Below are 10,137 nucleotides of genomic sequence, written 5' to 3'. Positions count from 1 at the left end.
GTTTGCCATGGATATGACCCTAATAAAGACCTGTGCAATACTTAGAAGAATAAAATACATTGTAAAATCTTTCATCCATCAAATGTCTGTCATGCTGCCAGGCCAGGTGGAGTAATAATTGTGCTTGCATGTGTCAGCAAATAACAGTGTAATAGATGAAACTACTTCAAGTAATTAACTTACTCATAGCTTTTTTTTTTTTTTTGACAGAAAGGAGCCAGAGAGGCTGAAGTCATGAAGCGTAGGAAAGAATGAGGCAAGTAGAGAAGGTCATCATAGCATCATGCTGTCTGTTTAAACACTGAAAAGACAAAGTCAGCATGATTACACACACACACACACACACACACGCACACACACACACACACTCACACACACACACACACACGCACACACACACACTCACACACACACACACACATGCAATCACCAGAAAAGAACGATAGTTACTGGGTGAATATAGGAATGCATGAATGAATAAGTAATCTTGATATATATACTTATATTATAAAAAAGACAAACCAATGTATATTAAACAGTTTTAATTTATCCATCGTGCTAATTTCTTGTGGCTACTACTAAAAATTATTAAAATCTTGGTGACTTAAAATAACATAAATTTACTCTTTCACAGTTCTAGAGCCTAGAGGTCCAAAATCAAGGTGTGGGAAGGATTATTTCTTTCCAGAGGTTTGGGGAGAATCCATTTTTTGTGTCTTCTAGCTTCTGGTGGCTGTCAGCATTCATTAGCATTTTTTGGCTTATGGCTACATCCTTCCAATCTCTGCTTCTCTCTTCACATCACCTTCTCTGTGTGTCAAATCTCCCTCTCTCCTGTAAGGATACATGTGATGGCATTTAGAGATTATCCAGAAAATCTAAAATAATTTCCTAGGCCAGGGAAGGAGAGGACACAGATAAAGAAAAGAGAAACATCTGATTTTCTGGCAATATATCAACCAGGCTCAAATGAAATGGCCTTTAGAAATTTTTAGATTTCTATGACCAAGGAAATCCTGGTCTTCAATGTTCTAGCTCTATCATAAAGGTGCTTACCACTATTCTTGACCTTGATTTCTCAAGTTCACCTTTCATCTTTTTGTGCCCACTTGGAATTAATCTCTTGGGGATTTTGACCATTATGAATTAATATTTACCAAAATATGCAATGATATAAGTACCTATCACAATGCAGATGAGGAATAATTAATATATAATCAAGAAGGATGGAGAAGGAAATGGCAACCCACTCCAGTATTCTTGCCTGGAGAATCCCATGAGCAGAGGAGCCTGGCTAGCTACAGTCTATGGGGTCGCAAGAGTTGGACACAACTTAGTAACTAAACCACCACCACCACCAATCAAGAAGGAGCATGGAAACTGATCATTTATTTTCATGTATCCTCCAATTGTGTCCCACCGCCACCCCGCAGTCCACCCCAAACCCCAAATAAAATGTAGACGGGTAAAAGAAAAAAAATTGACTATGCATGTGTGACTTCAGTATTGCAGATTCCAGGAAATGTTTAGAACTCCTTCGGAAAAAATAAAAAACAACAAAGTTTTCCTAACATAGACATGGTTTAATAATAAAATTTAATTAGTTCTGTTAACTCCCTGGGTACTTTTTGTAAAATTTCTTTTATATAATTTTTATTAATTATCATATCAAAACAAAGCCTCCTTCTATTTCAGTGTTTTAACCTTCAGGACACATGGCTTTCATCTTGTGTTCAATGGATGGCCCACCCCCACCTTCCCATCACTGGAAAAGGCAAAGGGAGTAAGGGGAGGACATCTCTTCAAGGAAAAACCCAGGAAGCACATTGTCTTTCTGGTCTAAAAGCCAGAATCAAATCACATAACCACAACTAGTCTCAAGGGAAGCTAGAAAAATGTACTCTTCATTTTGAATGGCCTTGTAAGAGTTAAGATTCCATTGCCATGGATGAGGAGAATGTGTACTGTGGATCAACTAACTCTCTCATAGTCCACCCTTTTGCCTAGGCATACATCTGTGGTACTCTTCTCACACATAGGGCACATTCACGCCCTCACCAGATCTCATTCAAGCATCTGACAACCGCTAAAATAAGAGACAAGTTATGTGCCCCTCTATACTAAATTTACAATGGTGGAATAGGACTAGGATAACTGTCTTAAAATCTCTAATTTTAAACAAAGAAAAATAGGAAATACTGAACAGTTATCTAACCATAGAGATTACCAAGGACTGTTGGTAAGAATCGTGAAAATTATATGTCGTAGATTAAGCTCCTCATATAGACAGTCTACTGCCCTAATTTGTCTCTCTGTGAGGAGCCTGTGACTTTGCCCACTGGGAAGTTTATTTCTAGTTTAGCGTCCTCTGCGGTCATTTCTGAAGTATGTTTGAGGGCTCCCCTCCTTTTTTCAGTTTGATTTCTTCTGGTTCAGAATGATCTGATTTTAGTTTGACTCATAATATCTTTGTAAACTTAATTTGTACATTCTTTGAAAATATAAAGTCCTCAAAAGTTTAGTAGGTTTCCAATGTTTTTGATCCTCCTCAATTTCATTTGGGAGTAACCACAACCAAAGTTTTGGACATAATTTTAAAATCTGAAATCACTGTTGTTTTTTTGACTTACTGGTGTCTGTATTCTACTATCTTACCCCACTTTCTCAACACAATGGATACTCCTAGAGGATTTTGGAACATTTACCTTGGCTAAAAAAGCAAAGCACTTAATCTGACCTTTACTACTTGTCTGTTCTCAATATCTAGCTGATACTGTGAAGCCCCAAATCACCAGCAGACATATTTCCCACCCATGAGGTTGACAGTCTTGAGGAGACATTGAGGAAGGGATTGTATAGAAAGTGATACTTTGAAAGGTAAACAGAATTTAGATGAAGATACAAACGAAAAGTGATTCAGTCAGAGGAAACTACAGGAAAGGCTGTGAAGGCAAGATAAATGTGGTGAAAGAAAAGCAACATTGGCAAACAGACTAAGATTGGGACTTTCTGCTACTGAAAATGTAGCAGAAGCCAGATGATGGAAAATTTATATACTACATTAATAAGGGCCATTTCATACTTTGAATAGTGAGTGGTGTGGCAGTTTAGTTGCTACGTCATGTCCGAATCTTGCAACCCTAGGGGCTGAAGCCCTCCAGGATCTTCCATCCATGGGATTTCCCAGGCAAGAATACTGGAGTGGGTGGCCATTTCCTTCTCCAGGAGATCTTCCCTATCCAGGGATTGAGCCTGTGTCTCCTGCATTGCAGGAGAGTTCTTTACTGCTAAGGCACCAGGGAAGCCCATGCTTTGAAAAGGGTAGTAGCTAAATAGATTTATGATAGTCCCTTCTAATCACAGTGTGCAGGATGGATTTAAAAAAAAAAAAAAAAAGCTTGAGACAGCACCACCATTTAGAAGGTTATTATAGTAATCCAGAGAAGAGGTGCTGAGAGAATGATAAAAGGCCAAGAAATTTTTAATAAATAAAGTCTGTAGGACTTGGTGGTTGTTTGATTGTAACAGTGTGAGAGAAAGGGAGAAGGCAAAGTCCAGGAATAGCAAAGGGAGACTGACTCTATTCAGAGGTATTAAGATGGAAGAGTCATGAATTCCAGGTGTAAATATTCAGAGGAGGTAAATACAAGATACTTTTTTCTCAGGAGATAATCATATTAGAGAAATTTACTAGGGAGCTTTCAGTAAACAGACAACAGTTAAAATTTTGAAGCCAGAAAGATATCTCTAGGATAGGGTATATGCTGTAAGAAGGAAATCTGAAGATCATCAAAATCTTAGAGGAAAGCAGAAAAAGAGAAGCCTTTCAAGAAACCAGGAAGGAAAGTCAGAGAAGTAATAAGAAGAGAATCAAAGGAGTGGTGTAAAGGAATTGCTCCTGGGGGTGGGGAAAAAGGCTAGATTGCAGTAGGTTGAAGAGGAAATGGGGAAAAGATGAAAGAGTAGGAAAATGCTGCTATGACATTGACAGTGGGAGAATAGAGTGGGAAACAGGCTCAAGCTAGAACTTCTTTTAAGGATAGGAGAGGCTTATCTCTAATATAAACCAAAGACAATGAGGGTGGGGGAGAAGTGGGGGAAATGGATGCATGAGGTCCCATTCCAAGAAGGGAGGAAATCATGAGCAAGGTGGAGAGATTAGCCTTGATCCTGAGGGAGGGCTCATCCTGGATTGGAAGATGTGCATGTACATCAATGTATCAGAATTGGGGAAGAGAAAGTTGACGGATGCTACACTTAGGAGTTCCAGCCAGTCCATCCTAAAGGAAATCAGTCCTGAATATTCACTGGAAGGACTGATGTTGAAGCTGAAACTCCAATCCTTTGGCCACCTGATGTAAAGCACTGACTCATTTGAAAAGACCCTGATGCTGGGAAAGATTGAAGGCAGGAGGAGAAGGGGACGGCAGACAATGAGATGGTTGGATGGCATCACCGACTAAATGGACATGAGTTTGAGTAAACTCTGGGAGTTGGTGATAGACAGGGAAGCTTGGCATGCTGCAGTCCATGGGGTTGCAAAGAGTCGGACATGACTGAACGACTGAACTGAACTGAACTGAACTGATACTTAGTTAACTTGATTTTGCAGATAAGTGTAAAGGAGTTGTGAGTGAGCGTGCTTTGGAATCTGCTACTCTCTTCACATTCTCTGCACTTAATACAAGATTTAGATCAAGCCCAGAGAAATGGGGATTAGATGTCCTGGGAGAAGGCAGGAATACAAAAGAGTAAACAAAACAAAAACTTAGAAGTTCATCTCAGCAGTCCCTGCTGTGGGGGTTAGAGAGTGGTCACATCCACGCCTATTCCCTTGGCATCTGCCTTTACCTCCTTCTCTTACAGAGTGGAGGTTTTAGAATTCCCATTCAATCCACTATCAGTCCAGAATATTCAGCTGGAGCAACCTGGACATAATTATTTTTGAAAATTGGGCTTTAAGGATCAATAGGACTTAACTAAATTTGTGCTAATTTTTAAATGTATAACACTTCTTTGATAGTTGATCAAACATCCTGCACATTTGAACTGTTACTCCTAACCATTCTGTGATGTCTATTTTTTCATACTACATTTATCTGAGCTTAGTCAAATATAAGGTACCATTTGAAAACCAAAAAGAAAAAAAAGAGAGAGAGAGAATGAGAAAGAAAGAGAAGAGACCGAAAATTACCATATGAGCTGAACTTACAGAATCAAAAATAACATCATCTGGTAAAGAAACGCTTTCTGAGTAACTCTCCACAATTGCTGGTGTGGGTTAGAGTTTCAGAGTTTATGCCAAGGCTTTTTGGAACCCATACCTAAATAGTCTCTTCTTCCTCATTCTTCTTTTAAAGCTACTTCATAACCTGAGTCTTCTGAGATCTATAATGAGAGGGAGAAAATATCAAATTTTAGGAGATTCTGCCACACAGGCACTTTGTGAAAATAAATGCTGCAGAATTGCACTTCTTGTTAGAATCACCTACAGCTATTTCTGCAGCCTGGATTTTGACTAAGGCTACAGTGCTGTGTGACTGTCATACAGACACCTAAAGAAAGTACAACAATTACACCTTAAATATAGTGGCTTGCTTGATTATCTATTGCCCATTTAAATGATATTCATTCTTGATTTTATTCCTCCCTTCAAGAAAATTACACAAGATACTATCAACAAATGCGGTATTTAGAAAATTTATAAAGTATGTTACTGTTCTCTTTTATCAGTGTCTTCATTTTAATCTTTTCTAACTCTGATCAGAATATAATATCAACTCAAACTTCAGATCAACACCAATCTAGTTTCTTCATTCTCACATTTAATCTTTGTTCTCTTCGCTGAGGGATAATTTCTGCTCTACATAAGGTAGGTTGAGTACATTGCCACATATTTAAGTACTCTCCCTCCTCACACATGCACACTCCCCTACGCACGCGCACACACACACACACACACACACACACACAGGATTTCTACAGGAGGAAGAGAAAAACTGAAACAAACAAACTTCTATGACAAATTTCCCAAACTGGGCCAAAAATAGCCCTTCTGCACGAAAACCATCAATTCAATGCAAAAAAAAACCTCACCATCTGGTTACTGTCAGGTCAACAAGGGCATGAAAGAAGACTCTGTTTTTATACTTGGATTTATTTTTCTTTCACCAAACATGCTGGGTTTCTTCCACTGCATGTATTGTGTCTAGAAAGGGCATATTTGGTCTTCCACATTGAGATAGTCTTAGCAGAACTCTGTCGAAGCACTAGCATTATTTTGTACTTGTCACTCTCAAATGCGATAAGCTACACTCACTCTTTTAATGATAGAGTCTCAAATTCTGATGAAATAGCCTTTCTTACTGTTTTATGCAGACTTAGGCCATAATAACTCTACCTCACTTTAGCACAGGTTCCTGCACAGAACTCTGGTACCAGGAAAACAGCAAAACCAGAAAGGAGCAAGGCCCTGAATAGCACCTGGGAATTGTCCCCAGTGGCCTTGTGTGAAGATGCTCATGATGTGAACCCTGGTCTGCACTGCCAGGTTTCCCAGCTTCCAGAGTGTGAAGGCTGCACTGAGGGCTTTCCTCGCACACAAGCCCAGCACAGCTGCTTTTATTTCTCTAATAATGAAAAGAGCAGAAACACATCTGTTTTAATGCTCTGCTGTTGACAGTTCACCAAAAAATGTGCATTCAACAGTTTTTATCCAAATAGACAGAGACATGTTGGGTCCAAAACACAGAGAGGTTATACGACGTTTTGGTTTTAAGTTTGTGCAAGAAATTCAATTTTTACATTTTTATGTCACGCCTAGAACAAATTTCTCTTCAAATTCTGACAATATTCTTAGTGAGGCTTCAGGCCGTTTGCTGGGGTGTCACTGCAGTCTGTTGAAGCTCGTTTCTACTTTTTATAAAGTATATTTTGAGATAGTTATTTGACTAAAATTGAATTGTGCAAAACATTTTAGTCTTCAAAGCAAGGAACAGTAAAGGGTACAAACGCATGTATAATGGGCTTATGATGTAATAGAAATATGTGAGCATAGACCATTGCTTCTTTTTGTGATCTGATCATTCTTTAGATTCTCTTCCCCTAAAAAGCCCAGCCTGAAAATAAAAAACATCATTTCTCTTTGATAAAAACTTGTGTATAAAAAATGTTCAGTTTAACAGATTAATATTTTTCACAGTTTGGGATGACAAAACATGTAGAGTGATTTTACCACTCATGAAGCAGAGAAGGGGAGGGGGGGATAAGATATATAGCATGTGAAATTGCATATCCCTCAAAGGGAAGACGTTTTCCAACATGTCTTTTCAGGATGCCCTGTGTAAATGAGTGGCGAGTGAGTAGCTGTGATCAATGGAGAAGGATTTGGGAGGAGAACAAAGAAAGGGAAGATTGTTGGCTTTCATCTTAGAGTTCATTTCAACCACATCAAATAGATATTTAAAATATATTACTATATGCTATTAAATAATAATAATAATTATGTCATTATTTTTAAAATTTTAGATTATTAGAAACCAAAATATTTTAAACACACACCTAGGTTTTCTACCTATGCTATTAAAATTCAGTTTCAGAACCAAGTCTTCTGAGTAACCTCTTTTTGTTATTAATTTGAGATTGTTCCAATAGCAGCAGTTAATTGACTATTAGAATGAAGAAGAAATACAACCTTTTGTTTCAGAAGGAAAAACTGAAGAATTTAAGAGGAATCTCACAACTATCCATACTTGTCTCAAAAGTTTATACTGAGGAAGAACCTGTGTGTACCTAAATGAATAATTGAAAAGAGTCAAGTTGCTTTTCTAACACATGAACAAATAACATATTTTCAAGGCGTTACTTTGAAGTAAAGGTCTCGAACCTTAGCTGCCAGAAGGGCCAATAAGTACAGAAACACGTAGTGCTCTTATAGCTGAAGTATGCAGAATTATTCAACCAAGTTTCAGGTTAGTAATTTTTAAAAGATTTGTTTCACAAGAAGTAGAAAAAGTTTCACCTGTTGGCAGAGGCTTTGGTCTATGTCTATACTCCTTTTATCAACTCAGCCACAACCTATGATCATCGTGAATTTCCAAACCCACATGTACTGTCTTGAACACATTGAGACTCAGCTTCAGATCTGGTGCTTATTCTTTGGATGGGCATTTATTAGCTAATGAACCAACACTGAGTAGTCATGGTCCCTTTATAATTGCTTGTTTGAAAAAAAAATTAAAAAGCTAAATCATTGTGAAAATGTTTGCTGCATATTTACATAATGTGCTCTACACTGTATAGAATGCACCCTGTTCTCCAAGTGTTTGCAATCTAAATTAAAAAGAAAAAAGTCAATCCACAAAGTTAAAATGTAAAAAGTATAGAAAGAAGTAATAAGGACCAAATTCTCCAGCTCTAAAGTAGGTGTGAGTGAGAGACCAACAGTTAAAATTTTTTTGTTCTTGATCTTAGAAAAATAGGCATTTTCCAGGAAAGGGAAAAACTAGAAATGGGGGAAGAAAATGGTAAGCAATAGTCCCTTTCAGTTTTTAAATTTTCTGGCTTGCTTCTTCCTTACCTATTTATTTTTAAGTATTCTTCATTGGACAGAACACTGTTCTCTTGACAGAATGTTGCTTCTTTCTGTAGTTTTGCTCAGACCAAGGCTCCAAAACTGTGTTCTGCTAAACATTGTTATCTGTGATGATTCATCATTTTCAGAGAGAAAAGGTTCTGTTAGAAAGGATTCTGCACTAAGAAACAAGGGACCTGATTGCTAATCCTAACTCCTGCTTCAGTGGGGAATTCATTTAGCCAAGTTCACTAAACTGCTCCATGACTCAACTCAACTCATTGATAAAATGAGCAAAATAAGATTTGTGTCATCTTACAGAAATGCTGAAAATTGAGAGCATTTTGCACATTACATGTGTTCTATATTATTATTGTTAGTAAACCTGCCAAAAAGTTAATTCTAAATTTAAAACTAAAAAGCACAAATGAATTTTTCATTTACTCAGTCATAGGGAATCTTGAAGCACAATTAAAAGATCTCAAAGTGGCCCTAGGGACTAAGTGGTAAAACAAACCAGCTTTGCCAAATACTGGGAGTTACAAAAACTTTACCCTGCCCCCAGGCATACTGGTCTTCTTCCAGTTCTCACGCAGAGCTTTTTGTCTAATCAATGAATTGGCTGATTTATGTACAGGTCTAGGGGAAAGAGCTGTGAGTAGCTATTTTATGGTTCTTACTTCTGTGTCCAGCCATATCTCATGGGGTTTCCCCTCCCTCACTGTGCTCCAGCCATCACAGGTTCCTGTTGATATCAAGCCTTTGCTGTGGTGTCAGTAGCCCTTTGGACTAATCACTTTGGCCCTGGATCTTCATCTGGCCAATCATTCTTATGCCTCAGATCTCTGCTCAAACATTACCTTAACAAGAAGCCTTTCACAACCATGCTACTACCTACATATAAATATGCTCACCCTTTATTCCCTATCACATCACTCTCATGGCATGACCACCTTTATCTCATCATTTGTCTAGTATATAATCAAAGGAAAAAAGAATGATCCTTTGGTTCTCTTTCCCTCACTCCTGTGCCTAATCGTCAACTAGTCACTAGTAAACTAGTCTCCAAAATCCACTCAGTGAATATTCATTCATCTCCATCTCTAAGGTTTTTTCTCTTTATTTACTAACATCATTGCTTTAGACTATACCAATACCCTCTATTTGGAGGACCCGCTTCCACATCGATCCCCACATATTCAATTTTTTATAGTAATCAGAATAATCTTTTTTTAAAAAAAAACTTAAATCAGGAACCTCCCTGGTGGTCCAGTGGCTATGACTTGGTGCTCCCACTGCAGGGGCCCTGAGTTTGACCCCTGGTCGGGGAACCAGGTCTCACATGCCATGATTAAGAGTGCACACATGCAGCTAAACATCTCTTGTACCAAATGAAAATCAAAGATCCTGTGTTCCACAACAAAGACCAGGCACAGTCAAATAAATAAATATTAATAAATATTAAAACACAAAAAACTGAAGTCAGACTCTTCATGCCGTTTGAAAGCCCCTGATACTTTCTCTATCACTTGGAGATCCTAACTCCTTACCATGGCCTGCAAGTC

At 38.1% G+C, this 10,137-nt stretch overlaps 1 long non-coding RNA gene across 4 annotated transcripts in view; it reads right to left on the bottom strand.

The window, feature by feature from the left end:
* Nucleotides 1-485: 485 nt before the first annotated feature.
* LOC112587647 overlaps nucleotides 486-10,137 on the bottom strand; it is a 154,469-nt gene continuing 144,817 nt past the window's right edge. For 2 of the 4 annotated variants that reach the window (XR_006542461.1, XR_006542462.1), the window contains 2 exons: nucleotides 5,325-5,388; nucleotides 486-834 (listed from right to left, as the gene is read on the bottom strand). This is a non-coding gene — a long non-coding RNA (uncharacterized LOC112587647). Of the gene's footprint in view, nucleotides 835-5,324; nucleotides 5,389-6,096; nucleotides 6,212-8,578; nucleotides 8,982-10,137 lie in introns of those variants that run through there. The other 2 variants (XR_006542464.1, XR_006542463.1) reach the window with 2 other exon arrangements.

Source organism: Bubalus bubalis, chromosome 10 (genome assembly GCF_019923935.1).
Source record: "Bubalus bubalis isolate 160015118507 breed Murrah chromosome 10, NDDB_SH_1, whole genome shotgun sequence".
Taxonomy (NCBI): domain Eukaryota; kingdom Metazoa; phylum Chordata; class Mammalia; order Artiodactyla; family Bovidae; genus Bubalus; species Bubalus bubalis.
This window is presented reverse-complemented; position numbering and strand designations above follow the sequence as displayed.